The sequence below is a fragment of the Halichoerus grypus genome, chromosome X (genome assembly GCF_964656455.1).
Source record: "Halichoerus grypus chromosome X, mHalGry1.hap1.1, whole genome shotgun sequence".
NCBI lineage: Eukaryota > Metazoa > Chordata > Mammalia > Carnivora > Phocidae > Halichoerus > Halichoerus grypus.
The window spans coordinates 106,055,477-106,068,856 of record NC_135727.1 but is presented as its reverse complement, the minus strand read 5'-3'; the positions used below and the strand labels follow the sequence as shown (position 1 = coordinate 106,068,856).

At 41.2% G+C, this 13,380-nt stretch overlaps 1 long non-coding RNA gene across 1 annotated transcript in view; it reads left to right on the top strand.

Annotated features, from left to right (window-relative positions):
• LOC118530327 (uncharacterized) overlaps window positions 1-13,380 on the top strand; it is an 87,165-nt gene that overhangs the window by 71,633 nt on the left and 2,152 nt on the right. The window contains exon 6 of the long non-coding RNA XR_013444679.1: window positions 12,735-12,792. This is a non-coding gene — a long non-coding RNA (uncharacterized LOC118530327). The remainder of the gene's footprint in view (window positions 1-12,734; window positions 12,793-13,380) is intronic.

Genomic DNA, 13,380 nt, shown 5'->3' with positions numbered 1-13,380 from the left:
TTTTTTCAAGCCCAGCTAGTATCTTTAAAGTGATGATTCTGAACTCTAGATCTGACATCGTACTAATGTCCGTATTGAGTAGGTCCCTGGCAGTCGGTACTACCTCTTGTTCTTTTTGTTGAGGTGATTTTTTCCATCTTGTCATTTTGTGCAGAGGAGAATAGATTAATGAGAGAACAAAATGCTAGCAGGGTAACAACGTCCCCAGAAAATATACTCTAAACAAATCAGAAAAGACCTGAAGCAGTGGGAAAAGAAAGGGAAAGAGAGAAAAAAGAAAAAGAAAAAGATAAAGATAAAAACAAACAAAAACAGAACAAAACAAAACAAAACAAAAACAGAATGTGATCACATATGATCAGGCTGGTTTATAGATCAGTGCCACACACTAGGTTTTGGGTGTATTTTGGTCTGTTAAAAGAAAGTGCCTCCCAAAAGTTTAAAGAAAGAAAAACTTATATATGTACAAAAATAAGGGTTGATATGATGAAGGGATGGAATATGACTGTAAAGATGGAAATTATAAAAAAATTTTATAAAAGGAATTGATAAGTTGTTTGAAAAAAGAAAGAAGAGGATTTAAAAAAAAAAGAAAAAAAAGGGAGAGAATGTGATCAGGCAGGGGAGTAGAAAAAAACCATACACTAGAGATTTAGAGTATATTTTGATCTGTTAGAAGAAACTATCTCAAAATTTTAAAGAGAGAACAACTTATATATATATATGCCAAAAATACGGGTAACTACTATGAAGGGATAGAATATGACTCTAAAAATGAAAAATAAAAATGTTTTTTAAAAAAGGGATTGATAAGATGTTGGTTGAAAAAGGGAAAAAGAAAAATTCAAAAAAAAAAAAAAAGAAAAAAGACAGTTAAAAAAAATAATTAACTTTGAAAGACTAAAGAATCATGGTAAAAAAGCCATGAATTCTATGTGCAGTATTCCCCTAGCGCTGGAGTTCCGCTGTTCTCACTGATCGGTAAACTTGGTCTTGGCTGGCTGTTCTCGCTGATCTCCTGGGGGAGGGGCCTGTTGCCGTGGTTCCCAAATGTCTCTGCCGGAGGCGGAATTGCCCCGCCCTTGCCCGGTCCGGGCTAAGTAATCTGCTCGGGTTTGCTCTCCAGAGCTTTTGTTCCCTGCAAGCTTTCCGTACAGCTTTGGAGGCGGAGAGTGAAAATGGCGGCCTCCCAATCTCCACCCCGGAGGAGCCGAGAACTCGGGGCCCTGCTCCTCAGCGAGCCCCCAGAGAAAAGCAGTCAGTCACTCCCGTCTCCCCGGTCTCCGGCCGCACTCCGTGCTCACCCGGCCTGTGACCGCGCGTTTCTATCTCTGGCACCCGACTTGGTGTGGAGTCTCCAAACCCAGCAGATCCCTGCCGTGCGCTCCCGCACCTCTCCTCCCGGGGGAGGAAGGTAAGTCTCCCCGGATCTGCCGCTTGTTGGGTCCCTGCTGGAGGAGCAGGGGCCCGACTGTGCCGCGGATCACGGTTTATGGCAACCCCGAGCTGAGAGCCCGCGCCTGGGCTCCGTCTCTGCAGCCGGCTTCCCTGCTCCGATACCTGGGAGCTCTGCCGCATTCAGGCACCCCTGGTCTTTCTGTGACCCCGAGGGTCCTGAGGCCACACTGTCCCACGAGGGTTCCACCCCCCGCTTAGCCACCAGAGTGACGTCCCTCAGCGGAGCAGACTTCTAAAAGTTCCGATTTTGTGCTCCGCGGCTCTATCACTTGCCAGAAGCGGCCGATGGAGGCCCCTCCCCCGCCGTCTATCCTCCCGAATATCGCCTCGAATTCACTTCTCCTCGGATTCACTTCTCCGCGCGTCCTACCTTCCAGAAAGTGGTCGCTTTTCTGTTCAGAGAGTTGTTGCTTTTCTTTTCTTCGATCTCCTGTTAAGTTTGTAGGTGTTCAGAATGGTTTGATCCCTATCCAGCTGAATTCCTGAGAGGAGACGAAATCCAGGTCTCCTACTCCTCCGCCATCTTGCTCCGCCCCCCTCTTTTTTTAATTTTAATTTTATAATTTTTATTTTAATTTTTTTAAGGATTTTATTTATTTATTTGAGAGAGCAAGAGATTGAGAGAATGAGTGGGGGGAGGGGCAGAGGGAGAAGCAGACTCCCTGCAGAGCAGGGAGCCCGATGTGGGACTCGATCCCAGTACCCTGGGATCCTGACCTGAGCCGAAGGCAGACGCTTAACCAACTGAGCCACCCAGGCGCCCTCTTTTTTTTTTTTAAAGATTTTATTTATTTGAGAGAGAGAGCATGAGCGGGGAAGGGGCAGAGAAGAAGGGAGAAGCTCCCTGCAGGACCCTGGGACCATGACCTGATTCGAAGGCGGACGCTTAACCGACTGAGCCGCCCAGGCACCCCTGGGTTTGACAGTCTTGTGGGGGAGTTACACAGGGTCAGAGAGGAATGCAGGGGCTAATTATACGGTAAGGAGTTTGTACTTTATTTGTCGTGAAACTTAAAGTCATTGGAGGATTTAAGCAAGGTGGGAATATGATATATGTTCAATTTTTTAAAAAGATTTTATTTATTTATCTGAGAGAGAGAGAACACAAGCATGGGGAGTGGCAGGCAGAGGGAGAAGCAGGCTCCCCGCTGAGCAGGGAGCCCGATGCAGGGACTCGATCCCTGGATGCTGAGATCATCACCTGAACCGAAACCAAGAGTCGTGTTGGATGTTTTTAAGTGATCATTTTGGCAGCTGTCTGGAGAACAGACTAGGGTAGAGAAAGAATGAAAACAGGATCTATTTAGGAGCCTACTGTAGTAGCTTATAAAAGGAACGGAGGTCTTTTGAACTAATATGTTAAAATAGCAGGTGGAGAAAAGAGGATGCACACGTGATATATTTGGGCATAGAACTAACACAGATTGCCTAAAGGGAGAGAGAAAGGAAAGAATCGAGGACAGTTTCTATCCTTTAGTCTGGTCTGAATGATGGAGATGCTAGTAACTGATACTAGGAAAGCTGTCGGAAGGGAATGTTGGGTGTCCAGGGTGGGGCATCAAGAGTCTGATTTTGGACATGTTAGTTTGATACCCAGGTGGAGGTCTAGTAGGTAGTTGGCTCTTGAAGCCAGGCATTCAGAAGATAGGGCAGGGTCGGAGATACAAGTGTGGGAGTCAGGAGTGGACACACGGCGTTGAAAGCTGTGGCACAGAATGAGTTACACAGGGGAGTAGTGTAAAAAAAATAGAAGAGAAGACCGAGATGCTCAACCTTTAGAGACTGGGAAGAAGAGGCACAGTCAGCAAGGACACTGAGAAGGGCGAGAGTGGTAGGCCAGAGGAGTTGGGCATTCTCAGAGCAGGTTCGGGAGAGTGGAGCGGACAGAAATCCAATGAAAGGTGGAGACGTAATGAGCGTACACAATTCTTCCAATAAATTTTATGGCAAACGGAACAAAGAAACTCAGCTATACATTGTTTAATCTTTTCTTTTTTTCTCTCTCTATAAATGCAGTGTTTAAAGCATGATACCTTTTATAACATTTACAAGAATTTTAAAAGCTTAAGAGACATTTTTAAAAAAGCGAAATATTGATAATTTCTTCATATTTGCCTGGCTGTTCTTCTGGTCTAGGTAACCTAGGCTGAGGTTGGCTCATCCCCGATGGCTTCATTCATGTGTTTGGTTATTGACTTGGCCATGTGTCCCTCATTATTCAGTGGGCTAGCCTGGGCTCATTCACACGGTTGTGATTATAGAGCTCCCGAGATCGACGCCCAAGTACTTCTCAAGTCTTCTTGACTTACGTCACATCTGCTATTGTTTCATTAACCAAAGCAAGTCACACGGGCAGGCCAAGAGTCAGTGTCAAGGGCATGGAGAGAGAGGGGAAATTATTACAGTTCTTTTTGCAAACAATTCCCCACAGCTATTAGTGTATTTCTAATTATGTGAATTCATCCTCTGAGTTCCTCACGTTAGAAACCTCAATGTTATTTTCTACTCTCTTTTCTTCTCCTAGCGTAAAATGGGAAATTATTTAATTAGTTAAGTAAAAATGTGTTTTGTGGGAAATCATTTTCTCAGTACTTTAATAATTGAAATACTAATATAAACTTTGATTACAGACCCATTACTGTTTTAATTACTTATATTCAGAAACTAGAAAGAATAACATAGTTGGCAGACTGAAATATAAAATTTATTTAAATTCCTCACAACAAAATGTGGCTTAAGATCCCAGTAATAGGTTTCATTTTATTTGTTTTCCTACAAATATGCAGAGGTAATCACCAATAAGTGGTAATATTTAAATACTTAGAAAAAATATTGAGTGGTACTCCTGGCTTAGGTGATTGTGTATATGCTTCTTATCTGAAGTTGGCAGCAACTGAAATTAAATGGTTTTCCAAATGACTGCATTGTCAACCCACCTTCTTTCAGCTAAATGACACATTTTGGTCATTGCTACCTCCCATGGAGGTCCCTTGCACTGGTGTGGAGTACTGACAACCCCATATGGCACTAAAGCTTCCTGCAATCATCGGTGGGTGCAACCCTATAAGGGGCTTTCAGTTAATTTATTTAAGTACTTATTTTTTTAATTTCTCAAAAAGCTTTTATTTATTTATCTGAGAGAGAGAAAGAGAGAGAGTGCACAAGTGCTGGGGAGCAGCAGAGGCAGAGGGAGAAGCAGACTCCCTACTGAGCGGGGAGCCCGACACGGGGCTTGATCCCAGGACCCCGAGATCATGACTGAGCTGAAGGCAGATGCTTAATTGACTGAGCCACCCAGGTGCCCCTATTTTTAAAATTTTATTTTAATTCCAGTGTAGTTAACCTACAGTGTTACATTAGTTTCAGGTGTACAATATAATGACTCAACGCTTCCATATATTTATTACTTGGTGCTCATCGTGATACCCCTACTCTTTAATCCCCATCGCCTATTTCACCCATACCCCACTCACCTCCCCTCTGGTAACCATCTGTTTGTTCTGTAGAGTTAGGAGTCTGCTTTTTGGTTTGTCTCTTTTTTTCCCCCTTTGTTCATTTGTTTTGTTTCTTAAATTCCACATATGAGTGAAATCATATGGCATTTGTCTTTCTCTGGTTTATTTCGCTTAGCATTATAACTCTCTAGTTCCATCCATGTGGCAAAAATTTCATTCTTTTTGATGGCTGAGTAATATTCCATCACACACACACACACACACACACACACACACACACACACACACCCCTCACATCTTCTTTATCCATTCCCCTATTGATGGACACTTGGGCTGCTTCCATAATGTGGCTATTATAAGTAATGGTGCAATAAAAATAGGGGTGCATATATCCCTTTGAATTAGTGCTTTCGTATTCTTTGGGTAAATACCCAGTAGTGCGATTGCTGGGTCATAGGGTAGTTCTATTTTTAACTTTGAGGAACCTCCATACTGTTCTCCACAGTGGCTGCCCCAGTTTGCATTCCCACCAACAGTGTAGGAGGGTTCCCCTTTCTCTGCATCCTGACCAACACTTGTTTCTTGTGTTGTTGATTTTAGCCATTCTGACAGGTATGAGGTGATAGCTCATTGTAGTTTTAATTTGTCTTTCCCTGATGATGAGTGATGTTGAGCATCTTTTCATGTGTCTGTTGGCCATCTGGATGTCTTCTTTGGAGAAATGTCCGTTCATGTCTTCTGTATAAGGGGCGTTTTAGAAAACTGCATAGGGACCCTTTCCTACCAGGAGGGGTGCACCAGGATACAAGAATGGCATTGTAGAGGCATATTGTTGGTTTGTACTCAAATTAGCTTTGTAACAATTCTGGGCCTCAGTTTATTCACCTGGAAAATAGAGGAGATTACCTTTGTGGTCTTCCTTTAACCTTTGGCTCTCTGAGTTGATGTGGGCCCTGCTGGTGCAATGGAATCAGCACTCTATTAACCATACAAACAGAGAAGGGAAGGGGCCCGAACACCCCCAATTCTGGTTAATACGGGAGGCAGGAGCAATCACAACCAGGGCCTGGTAACAAGTTTATCATTCCGCGGACGCACATCCGAAGTTCAAGTGACACAAGTATAGTAGCAGGTAGGAATCCAAAACTTCATGTGCACCAAAGAGTGACACTCATCTGTGACTGCTGTTGGGTCCACGTGTTAGAAAACGTGCAGCATTACCGTGTGGCTGAAATGACTGTCCACCTGCATTCTGAAGTTCATCAGGTTGATCGGATCAGGAGGGAGTGTCCACCACTTTTTGGGTCCCAGATCTCTCTGAGAATCTCTAACAGTCCCAGGGGCCGTCAGTCCTTCAGGCCATGTGCATACGCGTGGAGCTACGCCTCGCATGGGCAGAGGGGTAGGAAGACTCCTTGGGTCTCAGGTGCCCTGGGAAACCTGCTCACCTGGCCAACCGCGCGCTCCCCTTCCTGCTGCTGACCTGCGTCATGACATCAGTCCTCCTCTCAACCCCTTGACTGGCACCCACGCCAGTCAAGCCAGCCAACCTGAAAGTCAGTTCCTCATCTCCAGGTATATTCTGCATCCCCTTATGTTTACTTCCCTCAGTTTGCTTTTTCTCCATACTCCTCAGGGCTTCGGCGTTGAGTAAACACTTTGTCAATCCAGTGTCACATTAAGAGATTTTAGAATAGACCTGGGAGTCCCGAATCTCACAGTCTTTAGAGCGGAGTCCAAAACTTTGCTCTAAACTATCCCTGTCCCTGCCTTCCTCCCGATCTTAGAAGCACAAAGAGCCAAGAGCCCTCGAGTTCCTCAACTGCCCTGTGAAACAGACTATTTTTCTGGACCACAGAGAACCTCTATGGTGTAGTTGTTCAAAGCTGTCCATGTGAGCAGCTGAACAACATCGGCGGCTCTCATGTGGGCAGGGGAGTCCATCATGAGTACTTTAAACTGCAAGTAGCATCAAACCTGCCTTACAACAGCTTCCATAAAAACAGGGCTCGTTTTTTTCCCCCAAAACAGAAAGTCTGAACGTAGGTGGTTGCTTGCATTTATCCAGCAATTCAAGGACTTTGGAGCCAGCAGCTCTATAATCATTTGAGCTTTTCCTTCTGTTTGACCCCTTACAGTTTTTATTCCGGCTTTATTGAGATATAATTGACATACAGCATTGTGTAAGTTTAAGGCATACAACGTGATGATTTGATAGACTTATATATTATGAAATGATTACCACAGCAGGGTTAGCTCACCCCACATAATTATCATTTCCTTTTTGTAGTGAGAACATTGAAGATTTATTCTCAGCAACTTTTAAATATATGATACAATTGTTAACGTAGTCATCGTGCTGTACATTAGATCTTCAGAACTTACTCACCTTATAATTGAAAGTTTGAACGTTTGACTGACATCTCCACCCCCCCCGCCCCAACCCAGCCCCTGGTGAACCACCATTCCACTCTCTGCTTTTATGAGGACGACTTTTTCAGATTTCACATATAAGTGATCGCATACAGTCTATTCTTTGTCTGACTTATTTCACTTAGCATAATGCCCTGAAGATCCATCCGTGTTGTTGCAAATGGGGGAATTTGCTTCAGTGTCATGGCTCACTAATAACCTGTTGTATATGTATGCTACATCTGCTTTATCCATTCATCTGTAGGACAGTTAGGTTGTTTACATATCTTAGCTATTGTAAATAATGCTGCAGTGAACATGGGAGTGCAGATCTCTCTTTGAGACCCTGATTTTATTTCCCTTGGATGTATACTCAAAAGAGTGATTGCTAGATCATATGGTAATTCTATTTTTAATTTTTTGAGGAACCTCCATACCGTTTTCCATGGTGGCTACATCAATTTACATTTCTATCAGTGGCGCACAAGAGTTCCCTTTTTTCTACAACCTTGCCAACACTTGTTATCTCTTGTCTTTTTTATAATTGCCATTCTAACAGGCACGAGGTGATAATCTCATGGTGGTTTTGATTTGCGTCTCCCCAGTGATGAGTGATGTTGAGTATCTTCTCATGTACCTGTTGGCCATTTGTATCTCTTCTTTGGAAAAATGTCTATTCAGTTCCTCTGTCCACTTTTAAATTGGATTGTTTGTTTTTTTGCTTTTGAGTTGTATGAACTCCTTATGTATTTTGGATATTAACCCTTTATCAGATAAGTGGTTTGCAAATATTTTCGCCCATTCTGTAGGTTGCCCTCTCATGTTGTTGATTATAGTCCTACTTATTTATTTTTGCTTTGGTGTCATGTCCAGAATACTGTTGCCAAGACCATTGTCAATGAGATTTTCCCCTATTTTTTCTTCCAGGAGTTTTACGGTTTCAAGTCTTAAGTTTAAGTGTTCAATCAGTTTTGAGTTAACTTTTGTGGGTGGTGTAAAATAAGGGTCCAATTTCATTCTTTCTGTGTGATTATCCACTTTCCCCAACACGACTTATTGAAGAGACTATCCTTTCTCCATTGGGTGTTCTTGGTTCCCTTTTCAAATGTCAGTGACCATATATACTTGGGTTGATTTCTGGACTCTTGATTCTGTTTCATTGGTTTATGTGTCTGTTTTTATGCCAGTACCATATTGTTTTGATAATTATAGTTTTGTAATGTAGTTTTAAATCAGGAAGTGTGGTGCCTCTAACTTTATCTTTCTTTCTTGGGATTGCTTTGGCTATTCAGGATCTTTTGGAGTTCCAAATGAATTTTAGAATTGCTTTTTCTATTTCTGTGAAAAATGTTACTGCAATTTTGGTAGATACGGCATTGAAGGTATACATGTTTTGGGGTAATATGGACATTTTAACAATATTAATTTTTCCAGTTCATGAACACAGGATATCTTTCCTTTTATTTGTTTCTTCTTCAGTTTCTTTCATCAAAGTCTTAATTTTCAGAGTACAAATCTTTCACCTCCTTGGTTAAATTTATTCCTGAGTATTTTTATTGTTGTTGATGTTATTATGAATGAGATTGTGTTATTTCTTTTTCAGATATTATGCTGTTCATGTACTGAAGTGTAACTGATTTCTGTGTGTTGATTTAGTATCCTGAATTAGTTCATTAGTTCTAACAGGGTTTTTTTTGGGGTAGAGTCTTAAGGATTTTCTATATATAAATTCGTATCATTTGCAAACACAGACATTTTTACTTCTTTCTTTCTGATTTGGATGCCTTTTATTTATTTATATTTTTGGATGCCTTTTATTTCTTCTTGCTTAATCTCTCTGGCTAGGGCTTCCAGAAATGTGTTGAAGAGAGGTAAGAGTGAGTACTCTTATATTGTTCCTGATTTTATTTTATTTTTTATTTTTATTTTTTAAAGATTTTATTTATTTATTTGACAGAGAGAGACATAGTGAGAGCAGGAACACAAGCCGGGGGAGTGGGAGAGGGAGAAGCAGGCTTCCTGTGGAGCAGGGAGCCCGATGTGGGACTCGATCCCAGGACCCTGGGATCATGACCTGAGCCGAAGGCAGACGCTTAACGAATGAACCACCCAGGCGCCCATATTGTTCCTGATTTTAGAAAAAGAATTTTCAATCTTTCCCCATTAAGTATGATGTTAGCTGTGGGCTGCCTTTACTATATTGAGCTACTTCCTTCTGTACTTAATTTGTTAAGTATTTTTTTTTTATCATAAAAGGACTTGGGTTTTGTTAAATGCCTTTTCTGCATATATTGAGATTATGGTGTGGTTTTTTCTTTTCTTTTTATTGTTTATTAAGTTTTCATTTTAATTCTGGTGTAGTTTATTTTTAACTTTCACTTTATTAATGTGGTGTATCACGTGGATTGGTTTGCATACGTTGAACCATCCTTGCATCCCAGGGATGAATTCCACTTGGTCATGGTGAGTGATCCTTTTAATATGCTGTTGAATTTGGTTTCCTAATATTTTGCATTTTTTGCATCTATATTTATCAGATATTGGTCTATAGTTTTGTCTTGCAGTGTCCTTATCTGGCTTTGGCATCAGGGTAGTGCTGGTCTTGCAAAATGAGTTTGGGGTTGTAAATTCCTCTTCAGTTTTTTGGAAGAGTTTGAGAAGGATTGGCATTCACTCTTCTTTAAATGTTTGGTATAATTCCCTAGCAAAACCAGTTGATCCTGGGCTTTTCTTTGTTGGGAGATTTTTGGTTATTGAATCAACTTCTTTACTCATTATTGCTCTGTTTAGGTTTTCTATTTCTTCATGATTCAGTCTTGATAAGTTGTATGTTTCTAGGAATTTATCCATTTCTTCTTGGTTATTTACTTGGGTGGCATGTAATTATTCACAAGAGTCTCTTATGAGCCTTCTGTATTTCTGTGGTATCAGTTGTAATATCTTTTTTCACTCTTGATGTTATTTATTTGTATCTGCTCTCTTTTTTTTCTTAGTCTAGTTGATCTTTTCTATTGTCTTTCTGGTCTCCATTTCATTTGTTTCTGGTCTGATCTTTGTTATTTCCTTCCTTCTGCTAACTTTGGGCTTAGTTTGCTCTTTTTTCTATTTCTTGAGGTGTACTTAGGTTGTTTGCTTGAGATCTTTGTTGTCTCTTAAGGTAGGCATTTATCATTATTAAATTCCCTCTTACTTTTTAAAAAATATTTTATTTTTAAGTAATCTCTACACCCAAAATGGGGCTCGAACTTCCAACCCCAAGATCAAGAGTTGTATGCTCCACTGACTGAGCCAGCTAGGTGTGCCTATAAAATTCCCTCCTAGAACTGCTTTTGCTGCATCACATAAGTTTTGGTATGTTGTATTTCCATTTTCATTTGTTTCAAGATTTTTTTAAATTTCCCTTTTGATTTCTTCTTTGACTTGTTGTTTGTTCAGGACTATGTTTTAATATCCACATATCTGTGAATTTTTTCAGTTTTCTACTTCTTACTGATTTCTGGTTTCATACAATTGTGTTCAGAAAAGATACTTGGTATGACTTTAATCTTCTTAAATTTGCTAAGACTTGTTCTATGGTCAGCCTATGATATATCTTGGAGGATGTTCCATGTGCACTTGAGAAGAATGTGTATTCTGCTGTGGGGTGGAATATTCTGCATGTGTGTTTTAGGTCATTTTGGTCTAAAGTATAGTTCAATTGCAATGTTTATTGATTTTCTGTCTGGATGATCTATTCATTGTTGAAAGTGGGGTGTTGAAATCTCCTACTATGATTGTATTGTTGTCTATTTCTCCATGTAGATCTGTTTGTATTTGCTTAATATATTTAGGTGCCCTGATGTTGTGTTCATATATACTTATGATTATTATATCCTCTTGATGAATTGACTCCTTTATCATTATAGTATGACTTTCTTTGTCTCTTGTTACCATTTTTGGCTTAAAGTCTATTTTGTTTGATATAAGTACTGCTACCCATGCTCTCTTTTGGTTTCCACTTGCACAGAATATCTTTTCCCATCCTCACTTTGAACTCACATGTATCCATAAAGCTGAAGTGACTCTCTTGTAGACAGTATATAGTTGTGTCTTATTTTTTTCTTTATCCATCCAGTCACTCTATACCTTTTGATTGGATAATTTGATTCATTTACCTTTAGAGCAATTATTGATAAGTACGGATTTACCAATGCCATCTTATTAATTGATTTTGATTCTTTATCAGGTAAAGCACAGATCTCCATGTCTCTGGGGTTGGTTACTGGAAGATTATTGTGATCCTTTGGTGGTGTCGTGTTTCCCTGATTTTTCATGTTCTTTGAAGTCTTGCATCACTGTCTTCCCATTGGAAGTAACCGTCACCTCCTCTAGTCTTTACTAACTGCCTTTAGGAGATAAATACCTTCTGTCAGCCCTGATAGGGATTCTAAGGCTTTCCCAGACCTTCTATGGATATACCTGCTCCATGTTTCTTACTCCCTCTTTTGGCAGAATTCTTTTTTTTTAAATTTAATTAATTAATTAATTAATTAATTTTCACTGGCTTTGATCAGGTCTTTATTCAAAATTAGCTGTCCAAAATGATTTGACTTTTATAGAATAAACCTAAGTTTTTAGGCAGTAGGCTTCTCTGCAGTGGGTTTCTTTTCGGCAGGCTTCTTGTCAGCTGCTGGTTTCTTGGTAGCTGCAGCCTTTTTCCCCACCACAGGTTTCTTCTGCTTCTTCACACCAACAGCCTTCTTTCCTTTCTTCCCTGCCACAGGCTTCTTGTTTTGGCAGAATTCTTAAGCTCGGATGCCTTCTATTGATCTTGCAAAGTACCAGGCTTGTGTGCTGACAGCCTTCCTTTTGCTTTCCCAGAGGCAGAGCTAAAGCTCAGGTTTGTGGTCTCTCCCTGCCCACAGATTTAGGCAGGCTTTCTGCACATGCTCGCTAGCCATCTGCCAAAGCTGACTTTAGCTGATCAAGAGCATGCAGAGGGAGCTGGTCACAGGGTGAGGGTGCATGTGGGTGAGGCATGGAGCACAGGGCCCATTGCAGGGATCTGTGGGTGAGGTGTTCTGAGCTGTACATGGAATCCCTGATGCAGTTCTTAGGATCTGTATCCGTTAATGCCCTCTGAGTATTCTGTCTGCTGCTCCCAGTCTCTTTCCACCCCCCAGTCATGCAGCTCACAATTCAGTACTCTAGATGGGGTGAGAGAGAGAAATAGTTCTCTTTGGCAGCATCCTGCACAGTTGGGGAAGATGAGTACTCATTCATACACTCCCCGTGGGAGGAATCCTGGACTGGGAAGCTCTCCTTGGCACTGAGCTGTGCCACCTGGGAAAGGGGTGACACGGGTAAAGTCCAGCTATTCCTCTTACCCTCTCCAATGTGTCCAAACTCATAATTTTTTTTCTCCAACAGTGTGCTGGAACTTGTCCGCTGGAAACCTGGACTTGCACGAAGGCTCTTTTGTCCATGGGTGATTATCTAAGACTGTGTTCTCCAAGGGCTTTGCACCAAGGCCAAGGGGGCTGGAACCAGTTCATGGGCCACTGCAGGGTCCACAGCTGAGACCAAGTTCTGTCTACTCCTTACCTGATGCATGGATGGGTGACACTTTTCCCAAGTCCCTTGGCTTACAGTGCTCAATCACACAGCTCCCACAAAGTGGCTTTTGCCCATGGATAGATTCCAAATTGCTGTTAAAATGGGGATATGAATGAGGGACCTCTTATTCAGCCATGTTGCTGATATCACTTCTGACTTTTTATGGTTTTAAGATGGCTGTCTCAACTCCATATTTTCATAAATTTAAAACCAATATAGTATATGCAGTATATCCAAAAGTTAACAGTTCCTAAAACAGGGCTTCCCAAAGCTGAGTGACCACGGGCAAATTTCATAACGCTATGAGATTCATTCCTTTAGTTAACAAATATTTATTGCTATGTGCTGAGCACTTTGCTAAGGAAAGCTTAGCAAAAAGGTGATAGTTGCTATACTCAAGAAGCATACATTGTAATTGCATGTTTGACGTCAATCAAATACCCAAGGAAACAAATGTGTA